Raw genomic sequence first — 12,921 nt, 5'->3', positions numbered from 1 at the left:
GCTTGTTTTTTGCGGGATAAAGTGTAGTTTTCATTGATACTATTGACTTATTGATTAACTTTTTTTATTTTTTTTGGGGGGGTGGAAAAACAAAAAGCTATTTTGCAGTGTTTTTTTTTTTTACCTTTTTCTGTAAATCGTTCACCATGTGGTTTCATTATTGTGTTAACGTTAGTGCTCAGGCCTTTATGATCGCGGAAATACTAGTTATGTGTATTTTTATTTTTACACTTTACTAAATAAACCACTTTTTATGAAAAAAATGGTTTTATTTTTACTGTAATATTATAATTTTTTTAACCCTTTCATGCAGCTCCCTAGTACTGAGCCTTTTTGTGCTGCCATACAAGCTTTGTTTGGTGCCTTGAATACTGAGATATTTCCTCCTAGAAACAAGCATACGATGGAAAATAACAAAATAACAAAATTTATTTTCTGACGGATTCGTGTGTAATCCTACAGAAAAATGTCTATGTATGTCTCCATATGTAATACAAGGCATACAAAGGTTCAGTAAAAACCCAGTATATTTGAATGAGAGCGCAAGGATGATTCCATAAAAAATGGAGCTGTAATACGGCCATGTGCATGAAGCCTTAAAGGGGTTGCCCAGAACAAAAAACATGGCTGCAAAAACAGCACCACATTTGTTTTCTGTGGTAATGCAGGTCAGCCCCATTCACTTTAATAGAGCAGAGCATAATTGGCACCCCCTTCCTGTAAATAGCACCACTGTAGCACCACTACGGTGGACAGTGACGTCAGGGGCTCTCTCTAGAAGTGGAATCCCCGGCACAAAGCAATCTGACACCGGGGATTCCGCTCCTAGTGGGAGTTTAGGTGGCGCTATCTACAGGGGGGGCACTATTTACAGCAGGAATGGAGAGATGTCGGGGGCTCCTAGAGGAAGCTTAGGTAGCACTGTCTGCAGGGGTTTTTGCGCTACCTACAGAGGGTTGTGTGTGGCACTATCTACAGTGGTGGTATAGTCTTAAAGCCCCGGCAGACATGAGAGTACAGCGCTGCTCACACTGAAGCAGCACTGCACTCATTAAACCCCGTTCAAGGCTGTCAATGTTTATACACGTGGCAACTGCATGGGGCATCAACAGTTGGAACGTTTATAGCTGTATGGCAGTCGCGAAGGGGTTAATAAACGTTATTTAATGCATCTATAATGCTTTTGCATACTCAGTATACCAAAGCATTACTGACTATCTCTGGCACAGCCTAATAGGCATATAGTCATGGTAGGCCTCGGGGCCTTTGCTAGGCCCCCGGGTGCCATGGCAACCCGTTAGTGGCCGGCAATCCCGTCCCCTCCCTCTATCAAACCACTTTAAAGCTGCAGCATTTAAGGGGTTAAATGGCCAGGATTGGAAATTTCTAACCATTGCAGCGGTAGCGCAGCTGTCAGTCACAAATGGGTTCATACGGTGATGGTGCGGGCACAGCTTCTGTGCCCCCATGATCACCATCACGTACATGCACATCAAAATTGAAAGGGAAGCCTTCCCATCATATGCATGTATGTAATTCTGCGTTAAGGTGTATAAAGGGACATTTATAAAAATATTTGTAAACTTGGAGTTCTGAGTTTGAAATGTTCACCTTTTGTCGGTTGTTTGTTCAATTTATAGAAATGTTCTAGCCCGTAAATTTGTTAATCTGTAAATTTGGTGCATGTCTAATCAGACTAATTTCTTCATATAGACAATCAATGCCTTTTAAATATTTCCTTAACATTAATAACCATTAGAAAACATTTATACTAACAATATAATATATATTACAGTGAAATGATTCATAATCGTACAAATGTAGTTTATTTGAAGGATTTTAAATTGTCACATGCAGATGCAATTTGTTGCAGATTCAGCCTCGGTCATGTTAATCTGTAATTCATACCTGTATAACAGGTCCAAACAGGTGTGACTGCTAGTCCAAATGCCTGTCTAAAATAAAGCCTAGGACCGATTTCATGTTAGGCCAGGATCACACACACATTTTTATGCAGTTTTTGGCTCAGTTTTTTAAGCCATACACAGGAGTGGACACAAATGAAAAAGGAAACATCAGTCTTTTCATTATACTCTTCCTTCCTTTTAGGTCCACTTCTGGCTTTGGCTCAAAAACTGAGCCAAAAACTGCCACAAAACCTGCATCAAAACGACATGTGTGATCCTAGCCTTACAGCTGTAAAATCTGGACCTCGTGCAATTCTGCTGAATAGAATTTAGACCACGATATAACACAATAGTGAGCTAAGTTCGGTTCACAACAGTGTACAAAGCCCCCCTTATAGCCCCACTTTACCTCCGTATGCCTTTGAGTTTATACGTCAGTATTAAATATATACCACATGATTCTGACAGAACAAAATTGTGGCATGCTCCATCAGATGTACTGTATTACAGAAGTATTCTCCCCTAGAAGTATTGCTTCCAGCGGAGAATATTTCCATAATATGACACAGTATGGACAGTCATACAGCAGCACATACAGTGCCTATGGCTCTGTAGTATGGATTGCAGGGACTTTGTGTTCCTCCATAGAGCCTCCTGCATACAGCTCTGTTGTGTGCAGCATGTCTAAGGATAAGTGCACACAGGCCGGATACTCTGCCTAAAAATACACAGCGTATCGTCTTAGAAATCACAGGAGGCTTTGAGTTGTGTAACAGAAAAACAGAGCTGTAACGCCTGTAAAGCTATAATGCTAGTGTGAACAGAATCTTAGGAATATGCTCAGGGTTAAGGGACCACAAGGCTCCAATTTAGGATATTTCTAGGTTGTAAAACTGTAATTTTGGTGTGTTTTTTAACGAAAAACATTGGGCAGTAGCCTTGATGTCAATCTGTATTTGCGAGATCGTGCGGCCAGTGATTGGCTGCAGCAGTCACATATGACATGGTACGGCGTGTCATTGCTGCAGTGATGTAAACAGAGACCAGTGGGAACTATTGGCACTGGAGCAGAAGGGGATTTGAAAGGTGAGAATGGGCTTATTTGTTTTAGGCTATAAGCAGCTGCTTCTGTTTAATTGCTCTAAACTAATATCTGAAGTTCCTGTGCTATAGCGATTTGGGCAGCCATGGACATAAAGAAAATACATTTTTGAGTCCCGTTTGGTATATCAGTACTGGTTGACCTAGCTAACTCCAAAGGGAATTTTCTAAGCTGGATATGGGCGAAAATGAGAGGTAGGCATAAAATGAGATCTGGGCATTCTGGACCTTAAGGGTAGGTTCAAACCAAACACATTTAATATTTATTTAAAAAAACAACAAAAAACCAGGTCACCACTTTGTAAGCCTATGTGCACACTACATTTTGGCTTTACATTTAGCATGTATGTCAGGAAAGTTCAACGATGTACACACTGAACGTGTCCATACGTCTCCATTAACCAAACGGAGGCCAAAAGAGTGTGCTTATGGCCTCTGTCTGGCTGATATATGTCAGTATACCTTTTTTTTTAAGACATTCCCAGACTGAAGGATCTGCAAAAAAAATCTATACTGTGTGGAATATGTTTTTTTTTTACAAGGAAGTCTATGGGAGACGTGTGCCACTGCGTGACATACGTCACAGGTATACGTTTATCATATATGTCATGGGCATTATAATAGACTTTTATGATGTATAAGTTGAACAGATACCATTATAGTGTAAGGGTGACGTATGTGTTAAACGGATGCCTAAAAGTAGCATCCGTCACCCATACAATATAATGGAATCCGTTTAACGTATGAGGGTTAAGGACGTATACGTTTAACATACAACATTAATCTCTAAGGCAACGGATTTCACTGTTAAGGCATCCGTCGCAGCCTACGTTTAACGGATATGTCAGAAGTTTTTCCCGGTGTATACGTTAAACACAGGCCAAAAGCGAAGAGCAAAGAGCTTAAGGACCATGGCAGCAGATACAGTACTCATTGTGTCTGGACTCAATTTCACTCATTTTCCAATATACCCTGTACAGTACACTGGGATGGTACAAGGATTTTAGTGTATAAATAACAATCTGACTGCTCCCATCAAATTGGACATCAGTACCTCCTGCGGACATAAAGATACACCAGCAAGTGCATTATTGACTAATTTACACAATACTAAAAAGGCACAAAGGCAAGTTGTACTACTAAAATTAAGCAATTTGTAAAAAAAATGAATGAAAGACATTACTTTATTTACATTTGAATTATTGAGGGATGTCAGTCAAAAGGACTTCATGTCTTAAGGCCCTATTACACCATCCGATTTTGCCAGGTGCAGCGAGCGCCGATCAACGAGACATTGTTGATCGGCGCTCATTCGCTCCAGTCACACAGAGCTATGGATGGGGACAAGCGGTTGTTACTCCGATTGCTCGTCACCATACGTTACGATCAGCAGATGAACAAGCGTTTGCTCGTTCATCTGCTGATCGCTGCTATGTTTGCACAGGGCAATAATCGGCAACGAGCGTTCTCTGAATGCTTGTGTGCCCAATAATCGCCCAGTGTAAAACCCCCTTTAGTCTACATTCACACGAGCGTGTCTGATCTGTGTGCGCAAAAAAACTGACAGTTTTTCCAGCATTTCATGTCCATGTGCCATCAGTGTTTGTTGCATATGGCATCAGTGTGCATTGTGTGTGGCATCCGTTTTTCATGTCCGTGGTCACCCTCTGCAAGCACTTGCTTTTTTTTTTTTTAATTATCTGCATTTCTATACCAACTGATGCGTGAAACACGGACAGCACATGGATGTCATCTGTGTGCTGACCGTGTTTTTCACTCACCCAAAGACTTCAATGGGTGACAACGTCCGCAAAAACGCAGCAATATAAGACATGCAGTGAGTTTCACGCAACGGATACTTGCTTCGTAAAAACTCATGCATGTCCCAATAGCCCCATTGAAATGCTTGAGTCCATGTGCTGTGAGTTATTTCAACGGACAGCACACGGACAGGGAACACGCTTGTATGAGCCCTTAGTCAGGATTCACAGAGCATTTAAGGCCAGATATAGTTTGAGATTGGAAAAAAAGAAACACTTCTCCATTGCCTGTGTCTGATACTGCAGCTCAGTCCTATTCAAAAAAACCTGTTAGAATCCTTTTTTACATTTTACAAACATTGCATTAGTCAACTTTACAGTTTTGACTCAGGTTTTGATCATGTGTTTTGCAGCAGAATTTTAGTTTAGGTAATTTTTGTGCTGTATTAGAAAGGGAAAACCACATGAAATAAATAAAACTTCTACAAAAACAGTTCTACTAAAACTTCTTAAAATTACTTTAAAAAAACAACTACACACACTTAACTGTAGATGGAAACATCTGTGTTTTGCAGCTTTTGTTAAGAACTTCCACACTCCCTAAGGCCTTATTCACACGAACGTGTTTAATGTCCGTGATACACGCGTGAAAATCACGTGCGTCACACGGACCTATGTTAGTCAATGGGGCCGTTCAGACAATCCGTGATTTTCCCGCAGCGTATGTCCACTGCTTAAAATTCACGACATGTCCTATACTTGGGCGTTTTTCGCGCATCACGCACCCATTGAAGTCAATGGGTGTGTGAAAATCACGCGCAGCACACGGAAGCACTTCCGTGTGTCGCGCGTGATTCGCGCAACAGTAGATAAAGAAATGAAGGGAAAAATAAAACCACTTCCTTATTTTCTTTTTCTAAACCTCAAAACCGCATGTCATAAGGATGGCATATGTGTGAAAATCACACAGCCACGCAGAAAACACTTATGACACACGGAACTGCAACGCGCAAAAAACACAGCGTTTTTTGCACGCGCAAAGCGCACACATTCGTGTGAATAAGGGCAAAGCCCCACATGTCGGAATTGCTCTGGAATTCCACTGCGGACACTCCGCAGCGTTAATCTGCAGCGGACCCGTTTCTCCATTGCCTTCCACTGCTTTTTAGTAGGGTTCGTTTAGACGATGTGGAAAATTCCGCTGCGGAGCATAGGCTGCGGTGCGGAATTTGGTGTCCGCAGCATACAATGGATGTTGTGGACGTGTGGCGGACTGGTTGCGGACTCATTGCGGAAGTTCTCCATTGACTTTAATGGAGATTCTAAATTCCGCAATGAAGTCCGCAGATATCATGTACATGTTATGTGTGCTGCGGAGCGTATTGGTTTTTTAACATGACATTTCTTCATTCTGGCTGGACCTATGTATTTCTAGGTCTACAGCCAGACTGAGGAAGTCAATGGGGCTCCCGTAATTACGGTTGACTACGTGTGTGCACCCATAATTACGGGTGACTACGTGTGTGCACCCGTAATTATGGGAGCGTTGCTAGGCGACATCAGTAAATAGTCACTGTCCAGGGTGCTGAAAGAGTTAAGCGATCGGCAGTAACTGTTTCTGCACCCTGGACAGTGACTACCGATCACAACATACATCAACCTGTAAAAAAAATAGCGAGAAATTACCGAGAACTCCCTACTTCTTTCTCCAGTCCGGCTTCCCAGGATGACGTTTCAGTCTAAGTGACGGCTGCAGCCAATCACAGGCTGCAGCGGTCACATGGAATGCCGCGTCATCCAGGGAGGTCGGGCTGGATGCCGAAAGAGGGACGCGTCACCAAGACAACGGCCGGTAAGTATGAAATTCTGTTACTTTCACTAGGGAAAGTGCTGTCCCTTCTCTCTATCCTGCACTGATAGAGAGAAGCGAAGTACTTTCACCTCAATACGCAACGGCTAGTCCGCATCGATTTACTGCACATTTTGGGCAGATCCGCCACAGAATCTGCAACGCAGATTCTGTGCGGCATTGATGCGGACAGTTGCGGAAGAATTCCGCCACGTGGGGCCATGCTCTAAGGCCTAACAGTGACCAATCCTCTATTATTTTATAGGCCTACAGCCTATTTTCAATGTTTGCTTGTATTACGTAGTTACCACATATCACCATTTTTTTTTATTTACTGTAGCGCATGTTCAAGTTTTTTTACCTACACAAACATAAATGCACTTAAAAATTACAGCACAATGTCACCACAGAGAAGGCTCCAATATTTTATTGACTGCGCTTAAATAATGAAAGTTCACTGTATGTAAGAACTCCCATGTCCTTTCCACAGTAAAAAGGCTGTTTGATATATTTTGTATATTTACAAAAAAGGAACATATTTAAGTAAATTAAATAATGTGTGACAAGAAACATAATTTGAATCCACTAAGGTTATAATAGACAGGTAAGGGAAGCTCATAAAATACTTTTTACATTTTATGTATGTTTGTACATATTTTGCCAATGGTTGTGTTTATCAGTTGAATTTATTATTTATTTGTATTGTACTCCATGTTACTATATTATTATTCACGTTTCTTGATACTGTTCTTAAATATATTTAAAAGGAACACTTAGCAGTAGGAACTTACACTGCATGTTTTACACAGAGACATACTCAATATTACTATTTTTCAAGATTACCCATACATTAGGTCTCAGAAAAATAAAGATAGGTGATACTCTAAATGAGGTTTAATTAATATTAGAATAATTTTCTATAATACATTTCTTAAATATTTCTATGTAATAACAAACAGTAAATGGGTTAAGTATGGGAGTTACCTAGTATAACTATTATTGAATATAATAAAGCGTTTTAATTACATTTTGGGCTTAAATGTAATTTATAATGTTAGTAACTTGTATGGAATCAGAACTGAACACTGTACAGTATGATATAATGTAGTTAATATTTATATCAATAGTACAGATTCCAGGCCATTACTGCAGTATCACCGTAACAACATTTCACTGAGTGAGCGAAAAACAAGTTTATTTGTTACTAATGCACTTTATTTATAAAAATTCAGCTAATTCAGCTATATATATAATCTGTAAATATTTATATTTATGACCTGGTAACCTGTTAAGTTGACACACATACAAACTCTGAGTAGTTACATCTTATAATTTACCATAATGAGCATGCATGTGTGACAATTTATCTGATCATATGCTTGTGTGTTTTTGTGCATTTATGTGCGTTTCCGTGTGTTTGCGTGCAATAAAAATGATATATGTATGACATAAGGACTGTAATAATAATAATACACCATAGCATGAAACTAGTCTGCTACCAGGTTCAGGTCCAGACAGTCAAACTTTATTGGTCTGTGTAAATATATATATATATATATATATATATATATATATATATATATCATACTTATGCATAAATAACAAAAGCAACAATGGATATGAGATATCATTGTCTTGCTGTGAAAGAAAAGGGCAAGGAGTTTTATAGGTCAACATATATGACATTATGAAGCCCTTTAATTTGTGTGTTTCATGCTCACTTTAGTCACTAAAATGTCTGGGCCCATAGAGCTCAACAATAATCTTCACAGCAGACAATAGACGAAGAAACACATGATGTTAAGCTACATTTGCAGTCTTTTATACTACTACTACTCCTACTCCTACTACTACTACTACTACTACTACTACTACTACCACCACCACCACCACCACCACTACCATTACTACTACTACTACTACTAATAATAATAATCAAATCAACTTCAATACTGTATCATTTATGAGATATAGAAGACCATAGTTAAAATCTACTCCTCAACACATTTTATTAGTGAGATATAGTCCATTTTTTATGCTTTTGTCATCAGCATATGTTGTGTTTATAGCAGATTTGTGTATAGTGCTAATAAAAGAATAGAGCAGCATATTTGCCTTCTCCTCATCTGCAACTGTAAGCAAATACAGGTATACCTTATTAGTAAGAACTCCTATAGTAAGCACACGTTAGAGGAATTAATCATTCATTCCCCGAAGACTGCTTATGTATTTCATCGGGCCATTATCTGATCTGAATAACAAGAACAATTGCATAATAAAGCACATAACTGCTGATACAAGCAACTTTTGTCTCTCTGGTTTACAAAGCAACTTCCCTTGATTATAAGAGACAAATGTAATTTCAAGATATTTCCTAAAAAGTGGCAGAATTCCAGAATTGCATTGTTCTATATTCAAAACATTTTCTCATTGGCCAACACGGCAGGGGGCAGCAATCTAGGTCATATTGTAACAAAATTAAGTTTCTAGGATATTGAAATAGAGAACGTTAATCATAATCAAATACAAAATTAGGCACATTATTATCTATCTATCTATCTATCTATCTATCTATCTATCTATCTATCTATCTATCTATCTATCTATCTATCTATCTATCTATCTATCTATCTAATATCTATCTAATATCTATCTATCTATCTATCTATCTATCTATCTATCTATCTATCTATCTATCTATCTATCTATCTATCTATCTATCTATCTATCTATCTCATATCTATCTATCTATCTATCTATCTATCTATCTCATATCTATCTATCTATCTATCTATCTATCTATCTATCTATCTATCTATCTATCTATCTATCTATCTATCTATCTATCTATCTATCTAATATCTATCTATCTATCTCATATCTATCTATCTATCTATCTATCTATCTATCTATCTATCTATCTATCTATCTATCTATCTATCTATCTATCTATCTATCTCATATCTATCTATCTATCTATCTATCTATCTATCTATCTATCTATCTATCTATCTATCTATCTATCTATCTATCTATCTATCTATCTATCTATCTATCTATCTATCTATCTATCTATCTATCATTTACAAGAAGGTAATGAGTTGAGATGAAAATGTGTCAAGTTCATATAAATTGGTTTAATGTCACAACTTACAGCATTGCTGGATTTTCTTTGAATTAACAACTTACTGGTCAGTATATGTTCAAGGCAAAGTGATTGTGACATAAAAAAGTAAAGTGCGTTAATCCCCTTTGCTGTCACATTGTGCTGCGATTCAGGTGAGCAGTTCAGGAGACATATAACTTAAACATATAAAATACTGAACCATTTGAAAGAAGAAATGCCTCTTATGTTAGGCTAATTCAATTCATACCTCCTTTAAGAAGGAGTTAAAAAAGTTAATACATATATAAGGGTAGCTGAAGAAAACAACACTAAATTGGTCATTACTTTGGTCTTTTTCATTAAGCTTTTATTTTGTTTATTTTGATTATACAAAGCTTAAATGTGTGACTAAACCGAAGGGGTTTATTAACTTTAAGGAGAAACTTCCTTCAAGGTAATGACATGGTTTAAACAAACTAATAAGCAATATATGCTAAGGGTAAGCGAATAAAGAACATTTTCCTTATTGCATACTCCATTCATTACAAAATGTAATCTGTGCTGTATGTGGTTAAATATATATGACTGGGATTGAGACTTCAGGCTATTAATGAATGTTGTTTCCACATCAGCTGTGGTACATTTGCAATGCATCTTTACCTACTAGAGAAATACCTACTATATACTATATGAATTATAATGCTACATTAGGCATTCAATTACAATCCTCTCCAGTCCAGATGTAAGGACCATATGGTTGCATAACCTCTGGATATAGTTAATCTGACAATGCTTATAGTGTTTTCATATCAAGAGACAGGATACAGTCTAAGATATGTGGATTAGTGTTTGCTGCTGAAAGGGCAGGATTCTGCTCTCATAGGACAATGCTTTGCAAAGTTTTATAGAAAGACATCATGTAAACCACTGACAAGGCAGACACTGACCATGGGCTGCATCTGCTCTCACTTATTAAATGCAGCTTCCTTTCTATCACAGTACATGCCAAACTTTGTTGAAAACACAGACACCAGGAGCCAAGTGAAGCAATATTACCACAACCAGTACACAAAAGCTCCCATAGCTTTAAAGCATTAATGTGAATATTGAAAAGAAATCTGCAGGATAAGCACCCAAAAGCAGCGTCTGCTCCCAGCCTCAATGTCCAAGCAACTCTGTCCAAGTTCACATCATGATCATCAGCCTTTAGCATCCCACAGAAAAGCAATGTAGCAACTCTTGTACTTACTAGTGCAGCCAGTTCTGTTATCCAAGGAAACCCAGAGGAGTCTTCTATTTCTTATCCTCCCAGACTGAGAAACGAGTTTTATTCCACACAAAGAGAAGCAAAGTATGAACTGCAAGAAAGAACAGAACACATGGGTGAATCAGCCTCCTGGTCCCACCTGCACTCTTCTCCTCATGCTGCAGGCTTATTGCTTTCATATCATTTCCTGTTTAGTCCCATGAAAATAGGAAATAAAGTGCTTTTTGTAAATGTAGGTACAATACCTGCACTCTCCCCCGCTGATGCTGGGAGCCAGGGAGAGAAAGAGAGTAGAAGAGGAGGAGGGAAGAGACTGAGTGCAAGAGCAAGGGGGAGGGAGATGGAGGAAGAGGATGACTTGGGAAGGGTAGTCACAAAAAGTGAGAGAATCTTCAGTGGTGAGATAGAGGAAGGAGCAGTGAGGAGAGATGGGAGGAACGATTCTGTGCTGCTGCTGCTCCTGCCGGCTGTGTGAGAACAGAGCCAGAGACAGAGGAAGCATCCCTATCTCTCCCATTCATCAGCACTGTGCTGTGCCGGATTTGGTTTCCCATCAGAATGTTACAGCTCAGCACGGGAGCGTGCATGGCAGCTGTCCATGGTGCTGATGTCCTCCTGCCACTAAACTCTTCTCCATACATGCACACTTCTGCTGGCTTATTTACTATTATTATACATCAACGTGTAATGCTGACAAGAAACCATTTGTGAACATGCTGACTACTTATTTTATTCAGACTATACAAACTGGAGAAAGAGTTTCCCAAAATAAAATTCCTCCACAGACAATTTTTTGTTTTTGTTTTATGTTGTTGGTGTTGTTTTCAAAATAAGGAATACATGTGAAATGTCACAAGGTCTCGATATTATTAGTTCTGTCTGTCTATCTATGTATCTATCTATCTATCTATCTATCTATGTATCTATCTATCTATCTATCTATCTATCTATCTATCTATCTATCTATCTATCTCATATCTATCTATCTATCTATCTATCTATCTATCTATCTATCTATCTATCTATCTATCTATCTATCTATCTATCTATCTATCTATCTATCCATCCATCCATCCATCCATCCACCTACCTACCTACCTACCTACCTACCTATCTAGATATACACAAAATCCAGTAGCACCAGCAGCGTGTGGGTGCAAGCTCTGAGGGACAGACCAGCGTCTCAGATACACAGAAGTAAAAAAATGAGCAGCAACTCCAAAGATAGAGAAAGTCTGTAGGGGACGGAGCAGAAACGTTGTACGGGCAAAAAAGTACCCACTTTTTTCACCAATATCTTTGGAGTTGCTGCTCATTTTTTTACATCTATCTATCTATCTATCTATCTATCTATCTATCTATCTATCTATCTATCTATCTATCTATCTATCTATCTATCTATCTATCTATCTATCTATCTATCTATCTATCTTCATCTTGCTCTCTCCTATACATCAATAGAACCTGTATCCTTTGTTTTTTACCCTGTATTATTTTTTAAAATAGTTTATACTATTGATATAGAAAGTTACTAGGTCTGGGCTGTAACATTTTATTTGAAAAGTTGAAGCCATTGACACAGTATAATTACAAAAACTGTACAAAGGTACTAGAAAAAAATGAATTGTTTTGAACCAGAGTCCCTCATGCACTCACTTATATGTAGGAAACTTCTAAATACACTGCTGCATGTACTATACTACTGTATCAATTGTCGATCCTTTGTGACTTCTTGTTCTCTATATCAATATACAGTATATTGTGATTGTAATGACTACTAACATCAGATAGTGATGAATGTATTAGTAATAACAATAGTGCAACAACACAATTATTATTATTATGAGTAGTAGTATTTATTTTATATTTTCTTCTAGTACAAAAATTAATTTCTTTTGATTCTAATTGTTAATTCACTTACACTAATAAAT

At 38.1% G+C, this 12,921-nt stretch overlaps 1 protein-coding gene across 48 annotated transcripts in view; it reads right to left on the bottom strand.

Annotated features, from left to right (window-relative positions):
• Positions 1 to 11,505, bottom strand: part of PTPRD (protein tyrosine phosphatase receptor type D) — a 1,823,241-nt gene extending 1,811,736 nt beyond the window's left edge. For 21 of the 48 annotated variants that reach the window (XM_075826835.1, XM_075826978.1, XM_075827034.1 and 18 more), the window contains exons 1-2: positions 11,236 to 11,505; positions 10,973 to 11,081 (exon numbers count right to left, since the gene is read on the bottom strand). The gene's annotated coding sequence lies outside the window, so the exon portion shown is untranslated. The remainder of the gene's footprint in view (positions 1 to 10,972; positions 11,082 to 11,235) is intronic. The other 27 variants (XM_075827085.1, XM_075827104.1, XM_075827129.1 and 24 more) reach the window with 5 other exon arrangements.
• Between the last annotated feature and the right edge of the window lie 1,416 nt (positions 11,506 to 12,921).

The sequence above is a fragment of the Rhinoderma darwinii genome, chromosome 1 (genome assembly GCF_050947455.1).
Source record: "Rhinoderma darwinii isolate aRhiDar2 chromosome 1, aRhiDar2.hap1, whole genome shotgun sequence".
Lineage (NCBI taxonomy): Eukaryota > Metazoa > Chordata > Amphibia > Anura > Rhinodermatidae > Rhinoderma > Rhinoderma darwinii.
The sequence above is the reverse complement of the archived record's forward strand: the minus strand, read 5'-3'. Positions and strand labels throughout refer to the sequence as shown.